Genomic DNA, 24,246 nt, shown 5'->3' with positions numbered 1-24,246 from the left:
TGGTCATAAAAGGAATTCGTTAGAGGTTTATTCTATGTGTGGAATCTGAAAATGGACTTTGGGCTTCCACTGTTTCCCATAGCCTTCTGCAAAGCAGTTGTTCACAATTTAAGTTCTGATATCATTCCCTTCTTTGTATTTGGATTATATTGTTTAAAATCCTTTTTACTCCAGGCTGGTGTGCTTATTCCATGTGGACTTAGTTGATGCCTCAATTAGATGGCTGACTTTTTGAAGGTAAGTCTTTAATACTTCAGACACTATCCTTTCTGATAGCTGAGCCTCATTTAGTTTCTTTGCCACATTTTGCTGTAGCACCCATATCTTCAGTGACCTGCTCATGAGGTTGATATCATGAAGGATCATGTAATAAGAACTAATTGCTCTTAGATTGGGACTAGAATAAAATGCAAACCCCAAATCCATTCATATGTCTATGGTCTATATATGTCTCTGGTTCACATTAGAAACATCATTGTCATTTTTAAGTCATATATATTCCTATTTACTGTTAATAAGACTTTCTTCTGGGAATGTCTGTAACAGAAGTATTTCCCTTTACTGGATTCGGCTGTTGCTCATGGTTGGAGCCCTGCGCACTCCTTCCCGCTCACCTTTGTATGGAGCCACACGCACAGCATGTGTGTCAAGATGAGGCAGATTAGCTCCCAACTTTTCTTCTTAGAATTTAGCTTGTTGTCAGGCTCTCCAGGGAAGTATCACAAAGAAGACTGTCTCCACGAACAGACCCATTAGGAGGAGACAAGATTTCAACTTTCTCGGGGGAACTAGCACACATCACCATTGTTTGCAACAAGACTCCGCTCAGTTTTGCAGGTTTCAGATTACAAAGCAAAATCACCATCCGATTTTGCATCTGTTCAAGAGGAACAAGATTCACCAGGCCGCAGACAACTGTTCTTGGTACTGATTCTCCAACATCTACTTCTACATACAAAGAATCTACATCAGGATTTAAAAAAATTTATTATTAAATGATAATTTTATTGGGGAGTATTACAACTCATTAAAATCCATACATCAATTGCATCAGGCATGTTTGTACATATGTTGCCTTCATTCTTTCTAGATATTTACTTTCTATTGAACCCTTGGTATCAGCTCCTCATTTTTTCCCTCCCCCACCCTCCCCGCACCCTCAAAGCCCCTTGATAGATTATAAATTACTATTATTTTCATATTTCACACCAACCACTGTTTCCCTTTCCCCATGTTTTCTGTTGTTCTTCCTCCTGGAGAGGGGTGTATAGTTATGTGTTCATCAATGCGATCAGTTCATCCTTTTCCCCTTCCTCTCCCCTGCTTCCCTCTATTCTTCTGGTATCGCTATTCCTACTCCTGTTCCTGGATTCCATGTGTCGTGAGCCCTCATCTCTTATCTATACCTGTGGACATGCACCGGTCTAGTCTGAATTGAGAAGCGGCACTGGGGTCATGATAGTTAGGGGTGAGTAAGCCTCAAGGGACCAGAGGAATATTGTGTCTCATGGATGCTTTACTGCATCTTGGTTGATGCATCCCTTCCCATTTATTAGCCATCAGAGAACTGCAAATTAAAACAACCATGAGATGCTGTCTAACACCTTTGAGGCTAGCCCAAATTGGAAAAACAGAGAGCAACAAATGTTGGAGGGGATATGGTGACATGGGAACTTTCCTCCATTGCTGGTGGTCTTGTAGATGTGTATAGCCTCTATGAAAAGCGATCTGGCAATACTTAAAAAAAATGGAAATTGACCTACCTTATGACCCAGCTATCCTTCTACTGGGCATATACCCAGAAGAGGTAAGAAATAAACCATGACCAGTCGTATGTGTTCCACTGTTTATTATACACAATTCACAAAGAGTTGGAAATAACTCAAATTTCCACAGGTAGACAGTGGATCAGTAAACTCTGGCACATACATCAGGATGTTTTTTAACAGTGGTGTTACAACCAATCCAAAAATCCAGGCTGGAAACATCAATTGATCTTGAATCAGCACTTCCAGTTCCTGAGTGCTACTGTTTTTTTCTTTTTCTTCTCTGTTTTCTCTTTTACCTTCTTTTCTTCTCCTCCTCTGTTTATCTGTTCTGGGCACCAAAAGGTATGGCTGTTGTGGGTGTAAACTATGTCACATTTGTAGAAAGTGTAGAATTAACTTGCAGTAGAATGCCAGATGGAAATGGTACTTGTTTTATTCCATTTAAAATGTCAGCCTGGATCAGCTCTTGTTTCAGTTCTTCAATTTCTTCCTTCATTTTAGCATTTTCAACTTGAAATTTCTTCTCCTCTCGCAGAGTTGTCTACAAAGTTGTTTCCTCCTTAAAAAGAGTAACTTGCTGCTTACGATATTCAGTAATTTGATTGCCTTCCCCCCTTTGGTTCCGGTCTCTTCAGAACAGCATCTTGGGTTTTCATCCTTGCCAAGATGTGGAAAAAAATCACGAAGAGAAGTTTCAAAGATTCCAGATGGCCTCTGCCCCTGACATCATAGTCATTTTATATTAGAGACTTTACCAATCTCCTCCCCACGCATAAGGTAATTCTATCAGTAGTGTGATTAATTAGCCAATGGGACAGAATTTAACACAGTTGAGAATAGAAAAGTATACATGTGTTCGCCAGCCATGAATCCAATACATGAATTTTGACTTGTATAGATTAAACTCTTAAGTGAGTGTACAATATTTACACACCCAAAAATGGTGATTAGTGATAGGGAAAACTTTCAATACTATTCACTGACAGTGGCAGAACCATGCCTACCAGATTAATACATGTCATAATAAAGTACGGAGGGCCTTGATAGTAAGTATATGGCAGTCCTGGGGCCCATCATTCATCGGGCAGCCTCAAACCAATGTTCCATGACCACCAGTTCACTGTCTTTGGAAAAAAAGTCACCTGCTTCTTCTCACACTCGGGGATTTCTGCCTTAAATCCAAGGGCTACGGGTGAGTTTGAAGTAAAGCCCCTTTCAATTAGTGAGGTTTCCGCATCGAGTCCTTCTGGCGTGGCCTATGTAGGATGTTGTGCGCTTCCAAAGAACAGAGTCTACATCCCAGTCGTCTATAGCACATGGGCTGTTCACCAAGGTCTAGATAGAAACTAAGTCAAAAGCAACCCCCCATCTGGAAAAATAACACCTAACAATACTTATATAGAACTGAAGGGGAAAATAGGCCTGAGACTATATTCCACAATGGACACTCTAGACTGAGTGAGTTTGATCCTTGGTGAGTTTGAGGAGATAAGTAAATATTTAGAAAAAGGATACGATTTTCATTGTTCTTCTCTTCTGATGCTACAAACTGCCAGTTGGAATGAAATAGAATTATTTCAGTGGCTTTTGAGATAATTAATAATTTTAGCACTTTTAGTAGAACAAAAAAATAATATTTAAATTGCTTATTATCTTAGTGTTATGGTTCATGAAAATAGTTTAATATTTTAAAAGATTGCTTGCAAAAGAAAAAAGATTGAATCATTTACTTCAAGTCTTAAAATTAATAGCAAAAGATAAACAAAAACTGTGTATGTATACACTTGTGAACAGAAAATGTGTATTGAAAAATAGTTTTAGTAGCAATTATGGAAGCAGCATGTATTTCTTTGAAGATATTTTCAAAAAATAATGTATTGAATGCCTAGTCTGTGCCACTAAGATTCTTATGTGCTTCACAATGTTTAAATGATGTGTTCTGTTAAAAAGGGGGAATATAGAAAGCAAAATAAAGACTTTCATACTGAAGGGTACAGGCTTTGGAGAGTTTCAAGGCAGGAAGAGGGAGGGCAAAGGAGGGAAGATGTTAAGCTGAGTGTAATGGACCATCCTAATCTACAACATAGAGAAGAGAAATCAAGGAGTGGGTGAAAGGTAACTAACTATTGAGGAGTTGCATTATGGTTTAAACTGTTGAATACAATGATGATGACCTGAAATGTAAACCCAACCTAATTTACAAGAAAAACTTGAAGGAAAAAAGTGATGTGGGTATTTTAAATTCCACAATACCTTTTCAAGGCTGGATATTTAAGTGAAAGTTATAGATGAGGAAACTTTGAGAGGCCATTTGCTTTATTTCAAGCAAATGTAGCCAGTGAGTGGTGGATGCGGGATGAAGTGCACAGCTAGCAAATTCTAAAGCCCGTTCTTTCTTCGACTTCAATATTCTCCCAACATAGTTGTTAAGACAAAGGTAGAGGAAAGTAAAAATCTTGCTAAGTAACGGGAAGGGAAAAATAACTGCTATTAATTAAAGTCTGTAGAATTACCCCTAAGGATTTCCTAGGCTGGAATCTTTATGGTGTCAGATTGCCAGGACTTTTATATTACAGAGCTGCTACTGGGTTTGAACTACCAACATTAATCGTTAACAGAAAATGCTTAATTATTGTGCCCCCAGGACTCTAATTAAAGTATTGATACTATCTAGTGCTGCAGTCCTCTGTCACTGAGAATGGCGGATCTAGGTTTTCCCTGACTTGTCATGCTCCAAAGTTTTATATGAATGTATCTATTTATATATAAATAGACATATAATATATGGTTCTTTTAAAAACTCTGAACTACATTATTTCTAGTAATGTGAATAATTTAATACTGAAAGGGCTTGTTTAAATACATATAATTTATTAAAATTATACATGATTAAATTTATAATATCAGTGTTATTAATCTCCATGTAATCTCAGACTTATAAACCTTTACATTTGAAGTGTTTAAAATAAAAATAATGGTTAATTGCAACTAGGCAAGGTCTAAATTTATACTTGCTTTCCCCCCTAAATTTTCTAAATTTCCCCATCTAAATTTATTCTTGCTTTTCTTAACTAATATGAATATATGTTTGGGTGGTAGGGTGGCATGGAATTTACAAACATAAAACAGAAAAAATCATTTAAAGAAAGATATGTGCATATTTCTGTACATCAAAAAAATCTAAATTAAAAAGAAAAAACACATTAGCAAATATTTGTAGCAACTACAACTGCCAAAGAATCCATAGGAGATGAGATAAAGGTATTAGAAACCATAATCAGATACAGTAAAATCTCTGAGCAAAATCAACCTATAGTGTTGTGGTTCTCAACCTGTGGGTTGGGACCCCTTTGGGTGTTGAATAACCCTTTCATAGGGGTCGCCTAAGACCATCAGAAAACACATAAATATTTTACAATATATAATTACATATTGTTATGTGATTAATCAGTCTGCTTTAATTATGTTCAATTTGTAACAATAAAAATACATCCTGCATATCAGATATTCACATTATAATTCATAACAGTATCAAAATCACAGTTATGAAGTAGCAGTGAAAATAATTTTATGGGCGGCAGGGGTGGGGGCACCACAACATGAGGAACTTTATTAAACGGTCGCAGTATTAGGAAGTTTGAGAACCACTGCTATAGTGCATAATTCATGGGAAAGGAAAGAAAATTAGGTAAAAGTCAATATGTAACATAGTCTCTCTAGAAAGTAATGAAATAGAAATTGAAAGAGAAAAAGGATGCTTTAACTTGCCATAGCAGCAACAAAACAATGCTTGTGCCCTTTGCTGGTGGGATGATGGAAGATTGGTATTACTATTCAGAGTAGAAATTGATGCTCTAACTTTGAAGAGCATGTTGATTGTGTTTATTACGTGTTAAAATCATATATTTTCTTTAACTTAAGAATTTCATTTTTTGGACAGCATATTATGGTAGTACAGTAGAACCCCGGACCTCGACGCTAATCCATTCTAGAAGGAGCTTCAAGATGCAATGTAGTCGAGTTCCAAATTAATTTTTCCCGTAAGAAATAACTGAAAATGGATTAATCCATTCTCGACCACCAAGTGTTTACCCTGACTTTGCCTTTTTATACAAAACATTACACAGAAATTTCAAAGTAAATAAGTTCAGAGTTAAATTATATAATTTAAATAAGAAGTACAACATTTTAAAAGTGTTTTAACAACTACAGAATGGCCCATTCCTTGAGACTGAGGAGGATCTGGATCTGTGGACGCAGATGTGGAGAGGAGGGGTGGAGAGAGTCATTGTTTGGAAGGGGAGTCCCCTTCCATAAAAATCAACTGGTAGCTGCTTTTCAGGAGTTTTCCCCCTTCTTTGCCTTATTTCACTAGGACCTGGCTGGCTTTCTCTAAAAAAACAAAAACAAAAAACCAAATCTGTCTAATGTGGTCTACTGTTGGCGTTTCCTGTTTTCTAAACGGGTTTACTAAATTATCACCTACAATATCAATAACACTGTCAACCAGTTCCTTATCACTATTTTTTTCAAAAAACTCTTTCTTAGGACCCATGGTTTTTTATCTAAAAACAGTACAAAAAGCCACAAAAACTAAGAAAATTACAGCCAAACGCTTGGAATACAGCCGCAAAAGGATTAAGCAACGCGTACTAACATTGCCATCTAACGCCGAGTGACCGAAACGCGAACTGCTTTTGTTTGCAAACTCACGTGTGGTTGGGTTGGATTCCAATGTTTTGTTTGAGCTCCGATGCAAAATTTTCTTGACATTTTGCGTCGAAATCCAATTATGTCGAGTACTGATGCGGTCGACTACCGGGATTCTACTGGATTGTTGCTCTGAGGTGCTGGCTGCTCGGCTCCAACTCATCCCCACCCGCTGGACAACAGAAGAAACCCCTGTCCAGTTTCAAACCATCGCCATCCCCTAAACCCCTGTCCAGTCTCAAACCATCGCCACCCCCTACTGAGGTCTGATTTATAGGAATTAAAAGTTAGAAATAACCTGTTTGGAGTAAGTCCAGGCAAGTATAAATGAGAACTCTAGTAGCAATACTTTTTGGCTTACCCGCATGTATACGAACTATGGTTTTTTAATATAGTATGTAATAATGTGACAATTGGGCAAAACTTTTCTTAAAAATTAAAATTTGAAAATTAATTAATTTGAATTGAGGCCATCTATTCTTAGAATTTTTTATAATTCTGGATTTACAGAAGAATGCAAAGATAGTACACAAAGTTCATACATGCTTATATTCCAGATTCTCCTAACATTAAGACCTTACATAACCACTGAACATTTGCCAGAGGTAAGGAATTAATGTTGCTATATATCACACCTGTATGCCCCAGACTTTATTTTTCTATGTAATATATTTTTGATGTTACCAAGTCCATCAGAATTTCCATGGAAACTTGCGTGTAGGACTTGTACTCTGTATATTTTCTCATCTTGTTCTTTCACAAGTAGACGCATCCACATACTTTGAGGACTACATATTTTCTTTGATGCTATTAACCCACTCTCCTTTGCCATCTGGTGTCCACATTCCTCATCCCATGGAAAGTATTCTTCCTTAGCTCATCAGTGCCTTGTGGGATATCACTAAAATGTGGTTGCTTAAATGAACCCCCAAATTAAATTAACTGTTGTGATTAAATGCAATCCCCTCCATTTAAGGATTAAATAACCTCCCAAATCAATGGACACTTATATGATCTTATTGTTCTTACTCTTTTGATCTCACTTAGACACCAACATGCAGCTCATCTCTGTTTCATGCTCCATCTGTTTCTTCTGCACTGGCTTGTTTTTGAGAAAGGTTATCACTGACCTGTAGTCAAACTGGAAACTGGAAACACCTCTCCTCTCCTCTCCTCTCCTCTCCTCTCCTCTCCTCTCCTCTCAATTTCCTCTGACTCTAGCCAAATAGTTATCAGACTTCCTCAACTCATTCACTTGATACCTCAAACATTATTTCCCCAGCTTAGATTATCCACTGGTTATTCTTCAATTGTAAACTCTCTTAAAGCAAATAAACAAACAAAACAGACTGTTGTGATTTGGGTAAAAACTTACAGAGAAAATTGTTTTTCATTCAACAATGTATACACATTTTGCTTTGTGGCACTGATTCAATATCCACAAGGGAGCAGCACTCTTTCCACCCCTCCCCGTATTGATGGTTTCCATCCATCCTTCTTTCCTACCTCTTCTGACCCTTTGAGCGTTGTCTCTGGACAAAGGCTTTCCTTTTGATTTTGGTGACTGGTTGTTCTAAGCTGGTATATTCACATTATAGATCTATCTATTACATATCTGGAAGTTGAATCATAAGGTGAGTTCAGTTGCAGGCTTGAAGAATGTCTGGGGTCCATAATCTCCACTAGAGCACAAAGCCTCCTCTTTTTTTGCTATGTTTTGTTGTGTTCCTCATTTTCCTTCACTCTATCCAGGGTCTCCCACTGTGACCCCTTTCAGTAGTCAAAGGCTCCATCTAGTTCTGGTGTCTAGGTCACAGAAGCTAGAGATTATATGATCCATAACTCCTTTGGACTAATTGTTTCCTTGTGTTTTCTTTTTCTTACTCTCCTTTGCTCTGTATATGGATAGAACAATAATTGAACCTTTAATGGCCACTCACTAACTTATAAGGCTCCAATTGCTACTTGCCTAAATAGGATGCAGAACACTTTTCTTGTGTGATATAATAATTAATCTTGGTGCTCCCTGATAACGGGGCCAGTAACTCACTTTAGATGACTGTTCACAAGATTTGAGACCCCAGTTCCTAGTCATCAAAGTAGAAGATATAGAACATTTTCCTTGTGGACTATGTTATGACTTTTGACCTTGGTGTACCCCGACACTGTGGTCCTAGGACTCCAAACACAACAACTTGTTTTCAGAAGGTGTTAACTCATGGCTAGAAAACTTTCATAATCCTGCCCCCTGTATGCTCCAATGTATTTTTATCACAAATAAACATATATGAAGAAATATCCTTCATCAAGCACACACGTGTATGTACACATATATATTATTTTCCACCACTGTTCAACCTGAGTATTTATGTATCCACTTATACATTAGTGTCATTGCTATGATTGGGCATTTTAGACATTAGATTTCATGTCAACTTTCCTGTGTGAAAGGGTGGGTCCTGTCAATCAGCTCACAGCCACAGGATGGCACCTGGGAGGTTTGGCTTTTTTATAAGAGAGACCCATGGAACAAAGTGTTCATGTGTTAAGGGAGTACTTGAGTTGGGGCCCAATGTCCATCTGCAGCCTTAATTCTTAACATATAGATATGAATACATATTTCTATTCCCCTCTCATTATATATATATTTACATATGTACATGCCTATATGTAGACCTCTATAAATGTCCTTTGTCTCCTAGTTCTTTCCTCGATTTCCTTTTTACTTCCCTCTTGTTCCACCATGATGTTCGGCCTTCATTCAGGTTTGGTAATTTCTCACTGCTATATTGCCCTTAATTGAGCCCCACCGGGCATCCTACAACCATCCTTCCATTGATTTTAGTTCGCTTGTTGCTCCCTTCATCTGGCATTCTATGATGCTCACCTTCCCAACATGAGCACTGAAGACAAAAATGGGTGTATAAGCAAATGTGGTTAAGAAAGCTGATGGTGCCTGGCTATCAAAAGATAAACCATCTTGGGTCTTAAAGGCTTGAAGATAAACCAGCAGCCATCTAGCTCAGAAGCAACAAAGCCCACATGGAAGAAGCACACCAACCTATTTGATCATGAGGTGTCAATGGGATCAGGTATCAGGCATCTAAGACCCAGAATAAAACTGTACCCAACGTGAATGAGGGGGGGCATGGAGTGGAGACCCAATGTCCATCTGTAGACAATTGGACATCCCCTCACAGAGGGGTCACAGGGAAGAGATGAGCCAGTCAGGGTGCAGTATAGCACCGATGAAACACACAACTTTCCTCTAGCTCTTTGGTGCTTCCTTCACCCAACTATCATGACCTCAATTCTACCTTACAAGTCGGATTTGAACAGAGCATGCACACTGTTATAGATAAGAGCCCACAACATGGGGAATAGGATAGATAAACCCCTCAGGTCCAACAAGGAGAGTAGAGATACCAGGAGGATTAGGGGAAGGTGGGAGGGTGTGTGAATCGATCACAAGGATCAATCTAGAGCCCCCTCCCAGGGGGACAGATAACAGAAAACTAGGTGAGGGCCAATGGAGGATGAGGTAAGGGATGGGAAAAATAATCTATAACTTATCAAGGTTTCGTGAGGGAGGATGAGCAGGGGAGGGTGGGGAGAAATAGGGAGCTGATATCAGGGGCTCAAGTGGGAAGAGAATGCTTTGAAAATGATGATGGTGGCATATGTGCAAATGCACTTGACACATTATTCAAATACTCACTGCCATTGAGTTGATTCTGACTCAGAATGATCCTATAGGATAGGGTAGAATTACCTCTGTGGGTTTCTGAGGCTGTAACTCTTATAGGAACAGAAAGCTTCATCTTTGACTGGTGATTTTGAACTGCTGACCTTTAAGATTGCATCCCAATGTGCAGCTCACTACGCCATTAGATTTACCAAAAAGTGGCATTAGAAGTTGCCTAAAGGTATTTTATTTGAAGCCAAGGTAGAAGACTTAGAAAAGTCTTTGAGCATCAGGATATTTTTTTAATGAAAATACATGTGTAAGGGTAGAGTCCAGCCTATCGATCCGGATGATGCTTCCAGGGAGGTGTGGCCTTTTATAAGGAGACATTGGGGACCCCACCTCTTTATCTCTGGCCCTTTGCCTTCATTCTTTTTTTTTTTTTCCTAACCCTAACCCTAACCCTAACCCTAAACCTAACCTTCCTTTGCCTTCATTCTTGCTAACACTCTATGTCTGCATCCAGGCGTGGCCCCAAATCGACTTTTCACAGTAGGGGTCTCGTTCAATCTGTGTTCTTTTGTGATTGACTAATTTCATCAACATAATAACGTCTAGGCATATCAATGTTGTTAGGTGTATCAGATTCATAGCTTTTTTTTTTTACACAAGCAACAAACTTTATTAAGGTTTTCAAGCATGCATAGCTATGCTTTAGCAATCGTTTTGTATTCCTTCTTTCCTAACAGAAATGAATCAAATGTTCAGTTGGGAGACTGCCTCATATTCTCCTTCCCATCACATCCTCCCCTCCCTCACTGCTCTTACCAAACAAAACATACAGTCGTTCCACCTGCTCTCTAGAGAAATTTCTTATGCTGAGTCTCAAAACCCTGTTGTCTCCTGTACTTTCCTTGTTTTGTATTTTTCTGGTTATTTTCTGTTAGCATGCTCTAAGTCATTTGGATTTTTAGGGGAAAAGTCAGTTATATAATATGCTATACTCTCCAAGAGAGCTATCTTTTTTTTTTAACAGGCAAATTATCAGATCCCACCAGGCCAATAGGATCTTTCGGTTGGTATTCTGAGGGAATAATTTGCTAAGATTCTGAAGTACTAATTAGATCAATGGCCTGAAGAAGAATTAACACAGCATCCAAAAGTGCTTCACTTATTTCTGGGCGTAGCGTCAGCACTGAGGGATGTGGTTCATTAGGTAATTGTCAAAGCCTCCAAGGAGGCTCCTCAAGCATTATTCCTGAAGTCTTTGGTTAGAATAGCTCACTTACTTCCTGGATATAGTGACGCAAGGACCGCCTTGCAAAGTAAATATTGGAAGGTTAATGTCTGCATTTTATAAATCTTATGAGAGCTCTGTTCCTCTGCACTAAGGTACTGACTTACAGAAGAATGTATACAAATGCAAGAAAAAGGAGATCTTTAATACTTTATTCAATTCTAATTCTGATGCAAGATGGCATTTACTGTTGATAAGTGCATAGTTAAATATTTATTTGTGCACTTTGAGATTAAATAATTGCCTTTTCACAGAACCATTAAACTATTCTTAAAGGATAAATAGGTGACTTATAAGTGATATGCTTCCATTGAGGAGCACTTTAACAATAACTTAATTTTTGAATAATTTAATCATTGAATCAATTGGTACTCTGTAACAAATGCACTCCCGTTGTCACGGCCATAGAATTGATTCCACGTCATCGTGACTTTCTGGAGGGTTTCTGAAGGTGTAGAGCAGATGGCCTCGTTTCTCCAGTGGAGTGGCTATGGGCTTGAATCACACACTTCAAGGTCAGCAGCCCAACACTTACCCAACAGTGCCACCAGAGCTCGACACATGTCCTTGGGTACAGTAAATAATAGATGCAAGATAATTTACTGTATCTCGACATTGGTTTATAAATGAGCTCTCTTTAAACTCTGTTGCCAAATCACCCTTCTGAATGGTGGTGTTATGATTGCTAAGGGAAAGGCTCACACTGGTTTTCTTCTTTCTTCATCGTCTGTAGACGATGTCACTGAATAAAATGATATAAAGCACCAAAGTAAGCCAACGGCCTATATTTATTTAAACAAACAAACAAACTGCTGTATAATGATGGTTTATGTGGGCCATATTGAATTTTTCAGTATATGAAAAATAAACTATAACTTTATTTTAATCAAGAGCTTCCCGAGAAGCATTCAGATAACACATACCCTTCAACCGAATCACTGAGCAACCATGCTAATGGCAGCACAGTGTCTTTAGTATAGCTGTGAAGAGAGACTCCTGGTGGAAAATAAGGACATTGAACTCTGTGGAGACAGAACTGAGCACCCTGATTTTTTTTATTAATTTAGTAAAGGAAAATGTTGCAAAGCAACACTTTGTTCTACTTCAGACATGTGTGAAGCCTTCAAGCTGTGTGGGCGTCTTGGAATCAGAGGGGAGGGCCTGGCGTCTGCCAGGCAGCAATTCTTGCCAAGGTAGCATGCCCAGCGTCCCCTCCTTCGGGCTCATTCTCTTCCTAAACCCAGGGACTTTTGTTTCATTTTGTGGTTGGACCAAAAAATTGTTTCCACTAATGTGCTTTGCTCCTTTAACACATATTTGATTTTTGTTCAGCATAATCACCTTTTGCTTCTGAGATTAAAGCTACTACTTTGGGTCAATTTAATCCTCTTTTGAACATAAACTGTTTTATGAGAAAGATCTGTGGGTTGATTTGCTGACATGAATGTCTTAAAGTACTTTATCTCTTGTAGTCTCTTAGCACTGTCCACTGAAAGTGTTCTATTTCTTTTAAAAATACATTGGAAAATAACTAAAATTATACCAAACATTTAGAAAAGTTATCTTTTGAATTGAATTGTGCCCTCCCCACTCCTCCCCACATCTGTTGTAAGTCCTAACTCTTGTATCTTAGGCTAGAATTCCATTTGGAAATGAGCTGTCTTTTCATGTAGCATATGAATCAATCTCTTTTGCTATTTTGAGACCCCCCCCAAAAAAACGAAAAAACAAAAGAGTAGGAATGAGGAGTAAGGCAAGAGGCAAGACTCCCCAAGGAAACAAGAAACACGTGGAAAAGAGATAAGGTCTTTCCCAGAGCCAACAGAAAGAGAAGGCGCTCCTCAGAACTGCTGTCTGGAATTCAGACTTCAAAGCCTCCTTAATCGTCAGAAACTAAAGTTCTGTTTGTTCAAGATGCCCACTGGTGATATTTCTGTTTTAGCAAAACTGAGAAAAGCAGAAAAGCTGCACGTAGAACACAAAGAAGTTTCCCCCTGGAATTATTGGACAATAAGTGGCTGCCCGAGCCTGTAAGTTGGAATTGACCTGATGGCAATGGGTTAGGTTTTTCCCTTTGGTCTGACCTGATGCTTCATCACGCTAACGACTTTAGCATGTCCTATAACAAAGAACGTGCCCCTGTACAACACCAGTGCAACTGTAAAAGGTGGACATTAACTTGAATGTGGTAAGCCAGACTTCAGACCATGTCCCAGTTTCCCCTGTTATACCAATAATGTCCTTCTGTGTAAAGGGACCCAGCTCAGGGTCCAGCATTGCATTTACCAGTCATATCCTCTTCCGTCTGAAGTAGTCCAAAGGCTTCCCTGCACTTCCATGACCTTGACACTGAAAATTATAGAAAAGTTATTTTGTAACAGAGTCATTCTCCTGGGTTTGTCTGATGTTTGCTTGAGATTAGATTCAGGTTATGCCTCTTTGGGAGAATACCTAAGAAGAATAATTTGTTCTCATTACATTCAATCAGAAAGCACGCGTTTTCAATTTGTCTTATATCTGAGGGCTGTTCTGATCTCTGGATTAAGGTGGTGTCTTCCGGTTTTTTTATACTGGAAAGTTACCTTTTCTCCTCAGAAATTAATATGTTTTGTGTTTGGAGATAATTTGGAACTTTACTCAACTTATCACAAAACTTTAGTTTTATCTTTCTCAAGATAGACTCATGGATAGCATGGGACAATGATAATGGGTTAGGTTTTCTATTTAATAAGGTTAAGTACAATAGAGTTAGTGTCAACTCATAGTGGCTCTATGGACAACACAACAAAACCCTGCCAGATCCTCTTCCCTAATGCTCACAATTGTTGCTATGCTGCCCCCATTCTGACTGTCACTGTGGCAGTCCATCTCCTTGAGGAGCCTCCTCACTTTTTTTTCTGGACCAAACATAATAGGACTGGTCCCACCCAGAAATTGGTTCCTCCTAATACCATGTACAAAATATAGTATAGGAAGCCTGACCATCTTTATTTCTAACGAGGCTTCTGGCAGTAATTCTTCCAACATAAATTTGTTCATTCTTCTAGAAGTCTGTATTTCACTGAATAATCTTCACCAATATCTTAATTCAAATACATGAATTCTTCTTCAATCTTCTTTCATCATTGCCTAGATTTCAAATGTGTATGAAGCCCACATGGAAAAAGCACACCAGCCTGTGTGACCACAAGGTGTCAAAGGGATCGGGTATCAAGCATCAAAGAACAAAAAATCATATCATTGTAAATGAGGGTGAGTGCAGAGTGGAGACCCAAAGCCCATCTATAGGCAACTGGGCACCCCTCTACAGAAGGGTCACAGGGAGGAGATGAGCCAGTCAGGGTGCAGTGTAGCAATGATGAAATAAACAACTTTACTCTAGTTCTTAAATGCTTCCTCCCCCACTATCATGATCCCAATTCTACCTTACAAATCTGACTAGACAAGAGGATGTACACTGGTACAGATAGGAACTGGAAACACAGGGAATCCAGGACAGATGACCCCTTCAGGACCAGTGGTGAGAGTGGTGATATTGGGAGGGTGGAGGGAAGGTGTGGTAGGAAGGGGGAACCAATTACAAGGATCTACATATGGCCTCCTCCCTGGGGGATGGACAACAGAAAAGTGGGTGAAGGGAGATGTTGGACAGCGTAAGATATGACAAAATAATAATAATTTATAAATTATCAAGGGTTCATGAGGGAGGGGGGAGCAGGGAGGGAGGGGGAGAAATGAGGAGCTGATATCAAGAGCTCAAGTAGAAAGTAAATGTTTTGCAAATAATGATGGCAACAAATATGCAAAATGTGCCTGATGCAGTGGATGTATGTATGGATTGTGATAAGAATTGTATGAGCCCCTAATAAAATGATTTAAAAAGAATAGTATTGCTTGGATCAAGGGAACTTTAATCCTCAATGTGATATGTTTGCTTTTTATTTTTTTAATCATATTATTGGGTCTCATACAACTCTTATCACAATCCACACATACATCCATTGTGTAAAGCACACTTATACATTAGTTGCCCTCATCATTCTCAAAACACTCACTTTCTGCTTGGGTTCCTGGAATCAGCTCATTTTTCTTCCCACCCCACCTGCACCCCCCCTGCTTCTCCCTCCCTCATGAACCCTTGATAATTTATAAATTATTATTTTGTCATATCTTACACTGTTCGACGTCTCCCTTCACCCACTTTTCTGTTGTCCATCCCCCAGGGAGGAGATTATATGTAGATCTTTGTGATCGGTTCCCCCTTTCTACCCCACCTTCCCTCCTCCCTCCCAGCATATCCTGAAGGGCTTTTTAACACTTTAAAGAGGTCTTTCTTTTACATCAGATTGTCCCAATTCAATATGTCACTTGATTTCTTGATAGCTGCTTCCAAAGGAGACAGACAGGAGTTTCTACTTCCATAAAGAGGTGCTGTCTAGGAAACCCACACAGGAAGTTCTACCCTGCCTGTGGGGTTGCTGAGTCACCATCAGCTCGATGGCCATGTGTGTGAGCGACTGAGATTTTGTGGGTGTTGATTGTGGTTCTGAGTAAAATGAAATGCTTGGCAATTTCAATATTTTCTTCTTTTACTATTGCAGTGCTGGTTGAGCTTCGTGTGAGGATTTGTGCTTTCTTTGTGCTGGAGTAGAATCCATACCACACCACAGTCTTCGTTCTTCATCAGTAAGTATTTTCAAGTCTTCTTACCTTTCAGCAAGGAGCTCATGCTGACTGCATAGCACACGCTGTGCGTGAGTTTTCCCTTCCATTGTCCCGCAGACAGTCCAGCTTCTTGATTTAGTTCCTCAGCGTAGAGATGGAGACAATACAGTAAAAGATACAATCCTGATTTAAAACCAGACATTATCCCTGTATTCTGTTTGAACAATTGCATCGTCTTCTGTGTACAGGTTGGACATCAGCACTAGTGAGTGTTCTGGAGTTACCATTTTTCACAATGTTATTCATAATTCTTATAATTCATAAAATATCTATCTGTTATTTTCTGCTTCCAGTTCCTATCCATGAGACATCAGCAAACAAATCCCTCGTTCCGCACCATCTTGAATCTGCATACATTTCTAGCAGTTCGCTGATGGTCTACTGTGACAACAGTGTCTGTATTATCTTTAGTGAAATTTTGCTTATATATGATATTAATGATAATTTTGACAATTTATATTAATTATGCCTTTTATAATAATTTTTTAGTAATAAAATTTTTGAAAAGGCAATACATTCATCTATTATCTTGTCCCTCCATAGGACCCTTTTATAAGTTTGTGCTGTTCTTTCTACCTGGAATGTTCCTCCTGTCTCAAATGACCTCTGTCCCCAAATTATAGTCCATATCTATTGCTAATGTGTCCATATCCTTCAGCTTTTAGCTTTAGTGATTCTTATTTAGGAAAGTGTTCCCTGATCTCTGAGACTAGGCTAGGCTTCCCATTATACTTGTTCACTCTGATGATCATATATATTTGTGTAAGCATCTAATGTAGGTCAGAATTATGTTTTGTATTTTTTAAATCATTTTTAAATTGTGAATAAGGTGAGTGTTTACATTTCATATTATTGACTCTGTATTCAGCAGTTTAACCCACTCACCAACTCTACCCCTATGTATTCTACATCCCTCTACCCCAGATTTCTCATTCCCTCACGTAGACCTCCATCAGCCCTTTCACCCAAGTTAACACCTTTCAGCCCTCTAGCTTTCCCGTGCGCCCCCCCCACCCCCCCCACCCCCGCTATGTCTAAAGGTTGTTCCCTTTGCTGTGCGAGTCTTTGTCATGGTTTCATCCTTGTGATAGTGATCCCATAAAATATTTGTCCTTGTTCTGTATATTTTGATTTTTTTAAGTTTATTTTATTAGGGGCTCTTATAACAATCTGTACATTAATTATATCAAGCATATCTGCACATATGTTGCCATCATTAATTTCTAAACATTTACTTTCTATTTGCACCCTTGGGATCACCTCTTTTTTCCCTCTCTCCCCCCTGATGACCCCTTGATAAATTATTCTTGTTTTCATATCTTACACCGACAACTGGCTCCCTTCCTCCACAGTTTCTTTCCCCCTTCTCTCCCCACCTCCCCACTACTCTCCTGGGATCGCTACTCCCATTTCTGTTCCTGAGGGGTTTATCTGACCTGGATTCCGTGTGCCCTGAGCTCTTATTCATACCTGTGTACATGCTCCAGCCTAGCCCACAGGATTGCGGTCATGACAGTAGGGGTGAGAAAGCCTCAGGAACCAGAATAATATTGTATTTCATCGGTGCTGTACTGGGCCCTGTGACCCCCCCTTCCTTGTGACCTTTCTGTGATGCGATGTCCCATTGTGCACAGATGGGTTTTGGGTTTCTGCTCCGATACCCCTCGTTCTCAACAATATGTTGTTTGTTTGTTTGTTTATCTGTTTTGGGTCTTCATATACCTGTTACCTGATCACATCAACACCTCATAATCACACAAGCTGGTGTGCTTCTTCCATGTGGGCTTGTAGCTTCTCAGATAGATGGCTACTTGTTTAACTTCAAACCAGAAGCTATATCTTTTGATAACCAGGCACCATCAGCTTCTCCACTGCATTTGCTTATGCACTCATTTTTCCTTCAGCAATTGTGCCGGGAAGGGTGAGCATCACAGCATTCCAGGTTGTTAGAACAAAGTGTTCTTACATTGACGCAGGGCTTGAGCAGAGGTCCAAAATCTGTCCACTTCCTCAATATATTGCCATATAAATGTATGTACATTGGTCAATACCTCTATTTTTATGAATTAATATATTTACATATGTGCACACCTATGGTTATACCTGTATCCATAGCTTTGCTTCCTAGATCTTTCCTCTTTCCTTTTATCTTTCTCCTTTCCCCAATCATGCTTGCTCTTCTGCCTCTTAGTAATTCCACTCAGCTAGATTGCTGTTGCTCCAATACCCCCAGGATCTCTGTGTCTTCCTCATTGTTGCTTTTAATTTCCTAGTTGATCTTCGTCTATGGCATTGTTTGCTCACTGCTCCCTTCCCACCTTTCTTCCCCACCTAAGTCCCTCCAGAACCATCTGTCCCATTGCTTACTCCTTGGGTTTGCTTCCCATGTCTATCTTATTTAGGTAGGTAAACCAACAATAATATAAACAATACAAAAAGAAAACAAAAAATTGAATAAAAAGAGAAAAAAGTTAAAAAATAATAACTAGCAAAAAATAAATAAATGAAGCATACATAATTCCAGATCTGTTCTCTGTCCTTTAATGACAATGTCCCCACTGGTCATGGGGGTTTCCAGGTACTGTCCCTCCTAGCTGGAAGTCTATGTTTGGGGCTCCTTGGGGGATTTGTGGCTTTGCTTTGATCCCATTGCTCAACTGTTATGTTCCCTTTTTGATTTGCCCCGCTGTGGGGGGTTCAGATTGGATTCACTCTCCATCGTGTGTTCCCATTATTGTCCTTTGTGGCAGCATGCTCCAGCGAGGGGACGTCATGTCTCCAGCTGTTGTTGGCCCTACAGTTCTCTCTGTGCCTTAGCTGCTCCATGCAGGGATGTTGTCCTCAAGGCTTGGTGTGCTGATAATGGGTCTAGCTTCTTACTCTCGTTTTCCTTCTTAGTTTGCTTCCATGTGGGCATGACAGGTCAGGCCCTCTCCCCGACCTGTAGGTTTAGTGTTGTTCTCTGTAGCACATACTTCTAGGAAGGGGGTCAGTGTGGCTCTGATTAGGGCCAGCATATAGCCCACTCTGTTCGTGTGTTGTTCCATGTGGTTACATTGCCCTCGAGGTTTGGTGGGTCATGGTGGGGTCTGCATGCACACTCCCAATTCTGAGGAGACATAACCAATACTCTCCCCTTGGGTAGGTTAGTGCCCTGCTCCCCCAGTGCCATCGTCTCCTCCCCTGCTTTTCTCTCTTCACCTCCCTCCCCTTTCCCCTTCTTTGTGCTTGAATAACATGGACATCCTTGGTTTGGTCTGCCCCCACCTGATTGCCTGTGCCTCATCCCATGTAGTGTGAGCTAAGTGGCTTTTCTTCTGATTAAACTGATTAGACGTACCTCAGTGGAGTAATGTACTTGTCATCTTGTGATTGGCTAACATTGCTGAACATAATTTCCTTCAACTCTTCCCATGAGTCGATGTGCTTCATGCAATCATCAGTGCTTTTTAGTGATGTGTAATACTTCATTGTGTGTATGTGCCAGTTTTCTAATCCACTCATCTATTGATGGAAATTTCGGCTGTTTCCAATTCTCTGCGATCGTGAACTGCAACGTTGGAGCACAGATGACTGGTCATGGCCTATTTCTTACCTCTTCTGAGTATATGCCTAGTAGAGGGATAGCTGGGTCTTAGGAAACTCAATTCCCATTTGCTTTTAATATCGCCAAATCACTTTCCACACAGGCTGTACACATCTACATAATCACTAGCAGTGGAAGAGAGTTCCTATCTTTCCACACCCCCTCCAATATTTGTTGCTGTCTAATTTTCTGATTTGGGCTATCCTCAAGGATGTTAGGTGGTATCTCATGGTTGTTTTAATTTGCATTTCTCTGATGGCTAATGATTGGGAGCGTTTTCTCATATGTTTATTGGCCATTTGGGTCTCCTCCCTAGTGAAGCTTCTGTTACGGAGGTTAACTGTTTTCCTCTTCTTGCATGCTAGGAGGGTATTGTGGATTTTAGTAATAAGCCCTTTGTCTGTTGTGTTATTGCTAAAAATCCTCTCTCAGACTATGGGTTCTCTTGTTACTCTCTTGGTGAAGTCTTTCGATGCACACAAGTGTTTTTTCCTTAGTATATCCCACTTGTTGATTTCAGATTTGTGTGTGTGCGTGCGCACCATATTTCAGTTAGCCTGTGCATTCCCTGCACCAAGTTTCTTAGGTTTGTTCTGATTCCTTCATTGATAGTCCTGATAATTTGGGGTTTTGCTTCTGTGTTTGTGATCCACCTTGAGTTTGTTCTTGTGCATGGGGTGAGAGGTAAGGATCATTTTTCATTTTTCTGCAGGTAGATATCCATGGTTTCCAGCACCACTTGTTAAAGGAGAGCATCCACCTCCAACTTGTTGCTTTTGGGGTCCTTGTTGAAGATCAGTTGTTGATATGCTGATGATTTTATTCCTGGATTTTCTGTTCCTTTACATTGGTCTAAGTATCTGTCATTATACCAGTACCATGCAGTTTTGACCACTATGGCTGTGTAGTCGGCATGGTAAAGTGAGTCCTCCGACTTTGTCTTTCTTCTTGAGTTCTCTGCTAATTCTGGGCTTCTTCCCTCTCCATATGAAATTCGTGACCAGTTTTTCCAATTCTTTGAAGAAGGTTGTTGGTATTTGAATCGGGATAGCATTAAACTTATATAGTGCCTTGGGTAAGATTGACATCTTTACTATATTGAGTCTTCCAGTCCATGAGCACAGGATATTGTTCCATTTGTGGAGATCACTTTTGGTTTCCTGTAGTGGGGTCCTGTAGTTTTCATTGAATAAGTCTTTGGGGGCTTTTTGGTTAAATATATCCCTAGATAATTCAATTTGTTCTTGGCTATTGTGAAGGGTACTGCCTTCTTGATCTCTTCCATGTTTTTGTCCAATGTATATAGCAAACTAATAGACTTCTGTTTGTTGATCTTGTATCCTGCCACTCTTCTACATTCCTCTATTGCTGTTGGGGAGTTTTTGGAATTTTCAATGTATAGAATCATGTCGTCTGCAAACAGTAATAGTTTCATCTCCTTCTTTCTCAGTTGGATATCCTTAATGCCCTTCTGCTGTCTTATCTTGTTAGCTAGAACCTCCAGGATGATGTTGACTAAAAGTGGGGACAGGGGCATTCTTGTCTGGTACCCTTTTTCAGTGGGATTGTTTTCATCTTTTCTCCATTGACTATGATGTTGGCTGTTGGCTTTTCATAGACAACTTGTATTACCTTGAGGAATTTTCCTTCCATTCCTATCTTCTTGAGTGTCTTAAATTGGAATGGATGTTGGATGTTGTCAAATGCTTTTTCTGCATCTATCTATATTATCATGTGATTCTTATCCTTTTTTCTTATCAATGTGGTGAATAGTGTTTATGGATGTTCAGATGTTGACCCATTCTTGCATCCCTGGAATGAATCCCACCTGATCATGATGGATGATATGTTTTATATACTTTTGTATTATTGGCCAATATTTTGTTAAGAATTTTTGCATCTATGTTCATTAGAGATATTAGTCTGTAGTTCTATATTCCTGTGGGCTCCTTGCCCTGTTTGGGTGTCAAAGTTATACTGACTTCAAAGAATGAGTTTGAGAGTTTGCCAATTTTTTTCTTTAATCTGGAACAATTTGTGGAAGATTGATGTCAGCTCTTCCCTGATTGCTTTGTACAATTCTCCTGTGAAGCCATCTGGTCTGGGAACTTTTTCTATTGGTAGTTTCTTGCTAACCATATCTATTTCTTCTTTTGCTATGGGTCTGTTGAGGTTCTTGACCTCTATCTTGGATAATCTATGGAGAGATTGTTTTCCCAAATATTGGTCCATGTCTTCCACATTGTTGAATTCATTAGAATACAGACTTTCACAGTACTTTGTAACTATCCTTTTAATCTCATTGGAGTCCGTTGTGATTTCCGTTTCATCCCTCATCCTGGGTATTGATATTTGCTCCTTCCTTTCCTTGCTTAGGCGTGTCAACGGTCTGCCGATTCTTTTGATCCTTTCAAAGAACCAGCTTTTGGTGCATTGAATTTTTTGCATTATTTTCTTGTCTGCTCACTGGTTTAACTCTGCCATGATTTTTATTATTTCTTTTCTTTTGATGTTGGAGCGTTGTTCTGTTGACTCTGTTGTACTTGATGGAGGTTTTGTGATAGCATCTGTCATAAGTTTCTCTTCCTTTTAAAATATATGCATTAATTGCTATAAAACTTCCTCTGATAACTACTTTTGCTGTATTCTATAGGTTTTGGTAAATTTTATTCTCATTCCCATTACTTTCTAGAAACTTCATAATTTCCTCTCTAATCTGGGCTAATACCCATTCATATTGCAAAAGATAATTATTCATCCTCCAATTATTTGCTTTTGCTTTTCTGGTCGTCCTTTTGTTGATCTTCAGCATTATGGTGTGGTGGTCTGAGAGACATCTGAGTAATCTCTATGTGTTTGAATTTACTCAGGCTCAACTTGTGTCCCAGCATGTGGTCTATTCTTGAAAAAGATCCATGTGGACTAGAAAAGAATGTGAATTTTTTTGCGTTTGGATGGAAAGATCTATAAATGTCTATCAGGTCCAGTTGCCTCATTATAGTGTTTAGCTCTATAGCCTCCTTGCTGAGCTTCTTTCCCAGTGATCTATCTTTTAGGGTTGCTATGAGTCAGCATTGATTTGATGGCAGTAAGATTGGTTTGTTCTGCTTTTTTTTTTTTTTTCAATTGGGGAGCACAGCTGTCATAGTGCTTGAGCTCTTAACTGCTAACTTTGGTGGTTTTTTCCCACCAACTTATCTGTGAGAACAAGACGTGGTAGTCTGATTCTGTAAAAATTTACAGCAGGGGAACCCTATCTAGCAGTTTTGCTCTGTGCTATTTGGCTGCTATCAGTTGGAATTGACTCAATGGTCATTGTTTTGGTTTTGTTTTTAATATAATAATATGGAGAAAAATGTTGAAGTTGTTAAGTATTTCATTTTACTTGGATCTACAATCAATGTTCATAAAAACAACAATTAAAAAACCCAAACAAATCTGCTTTGAGGTGGACAGATTGGCTTCAAAAGACCTCTTTAAAGTGTTAAAAAGCAAAGATGTTACTTTGATGACTAACGTATGCCTGATCCAAGCCATGATATTTTCAATCACCTCACATGTATGTGAAAGTTGGACAACTAATAAGCAGCATAAAAGAATAGGTCCTTTTGAAAAAAATTATGGTGTTGGCAAAGACTATTATTGGATTGCCAGAAGAATGAAGAAAACCTATGTTGGAGGTTCAGCCAAAATTACCCTTAGAAGCAAGATTGTCTCACATACTTACCATATTGTCAGATGGGACCAGCCCCTCGGAAAGACCAGGCTTGGTAAATTATAGGGTCACTAAAAAAAGAGGAAGACCTTCAAGAAAACAAATTGACATAGTGGCTATAGCAATAAGCTAAAACATATTGATTTTGAAGATGGTACGGTACCTGGTAGTGATTCATTCTGCTTGTGCAGAAGTTAGATTTAGAAGTTACTTGATAGGAACAATATATAGGAATTACTTTGCTAAGCTGATTTATTACCTACAGAGTCCTTTTTGTTTGAATCGATTTGTAGTGAATGAATGTTTATACGTCTTTGGTGATAGGCTCGAGCAGCTTACTGTGTTATCAATACTTGTGATTATTTCTATTTTCCAGTGCATATTATAAAGTTATTGCAGTTTACTTCTGTAAACTGTTTACATATTTATACAGACTTAGAGCAAATATGTACCCATTTGTTATCTTACTGTTTTGTACTAAAAGTTTTCATTCCAAAAGCATCACAGAGAGCTCTAGTGGAGCAAACCAACGGTGTGAGTGGTTAGTTTGCTGATTACTCTGACCAAACTTTCCAGGAATTTAATTTTCTGAGACTATTTAGAATGATTTTTATTTAAACAGTGCTAATTTAACTCTCAGTTAATAAATACATTGTCCTTTGCCCCAGAGATCTGCTAATGAATTGAAAATCTCTCAAAGGTTTTAAATTTACATTTGCTGAAAATGACTAATGTTTTGAAAGGGTAGCAAGCTGTGAA

General features: G+C 39.1%; 1 pseudogene; it reads right to left on the bottom strand.

Annotated features, from left to right (window-relative positions):
• Positions 1-558: 558 nt before the first annotated feature.
• On the bottom strand, positions 559-2,449 carry LOC101645621 (annotated as a pseudogene).
• Between the last annotated feature and the right edge of the window lie 21,797 nt (positions 2,450-24,246).

Source organism: Echinops telfairi, unplaced genomic scaffold (genome assembly GCF_000313985.2).
Source record: "Echinops telfairi isolate 266 unplaced genomic scaffold, ASM31398v2 ScPeMD7_57;HRSCAF=196, whole genome shotgun sequence".
NCBI classification, from domain to species: Eukaryota; Metazoa; Chordata; class Mammalia; order Afrosoricida; family Tenrecidae; genus Echinops; species Echinops telfairi.
The sequence above is the reverse complement of the archived record's forward strand: the minus strand, read 5'-3'. Positions and strand labels throughout refer to the sequence as shown.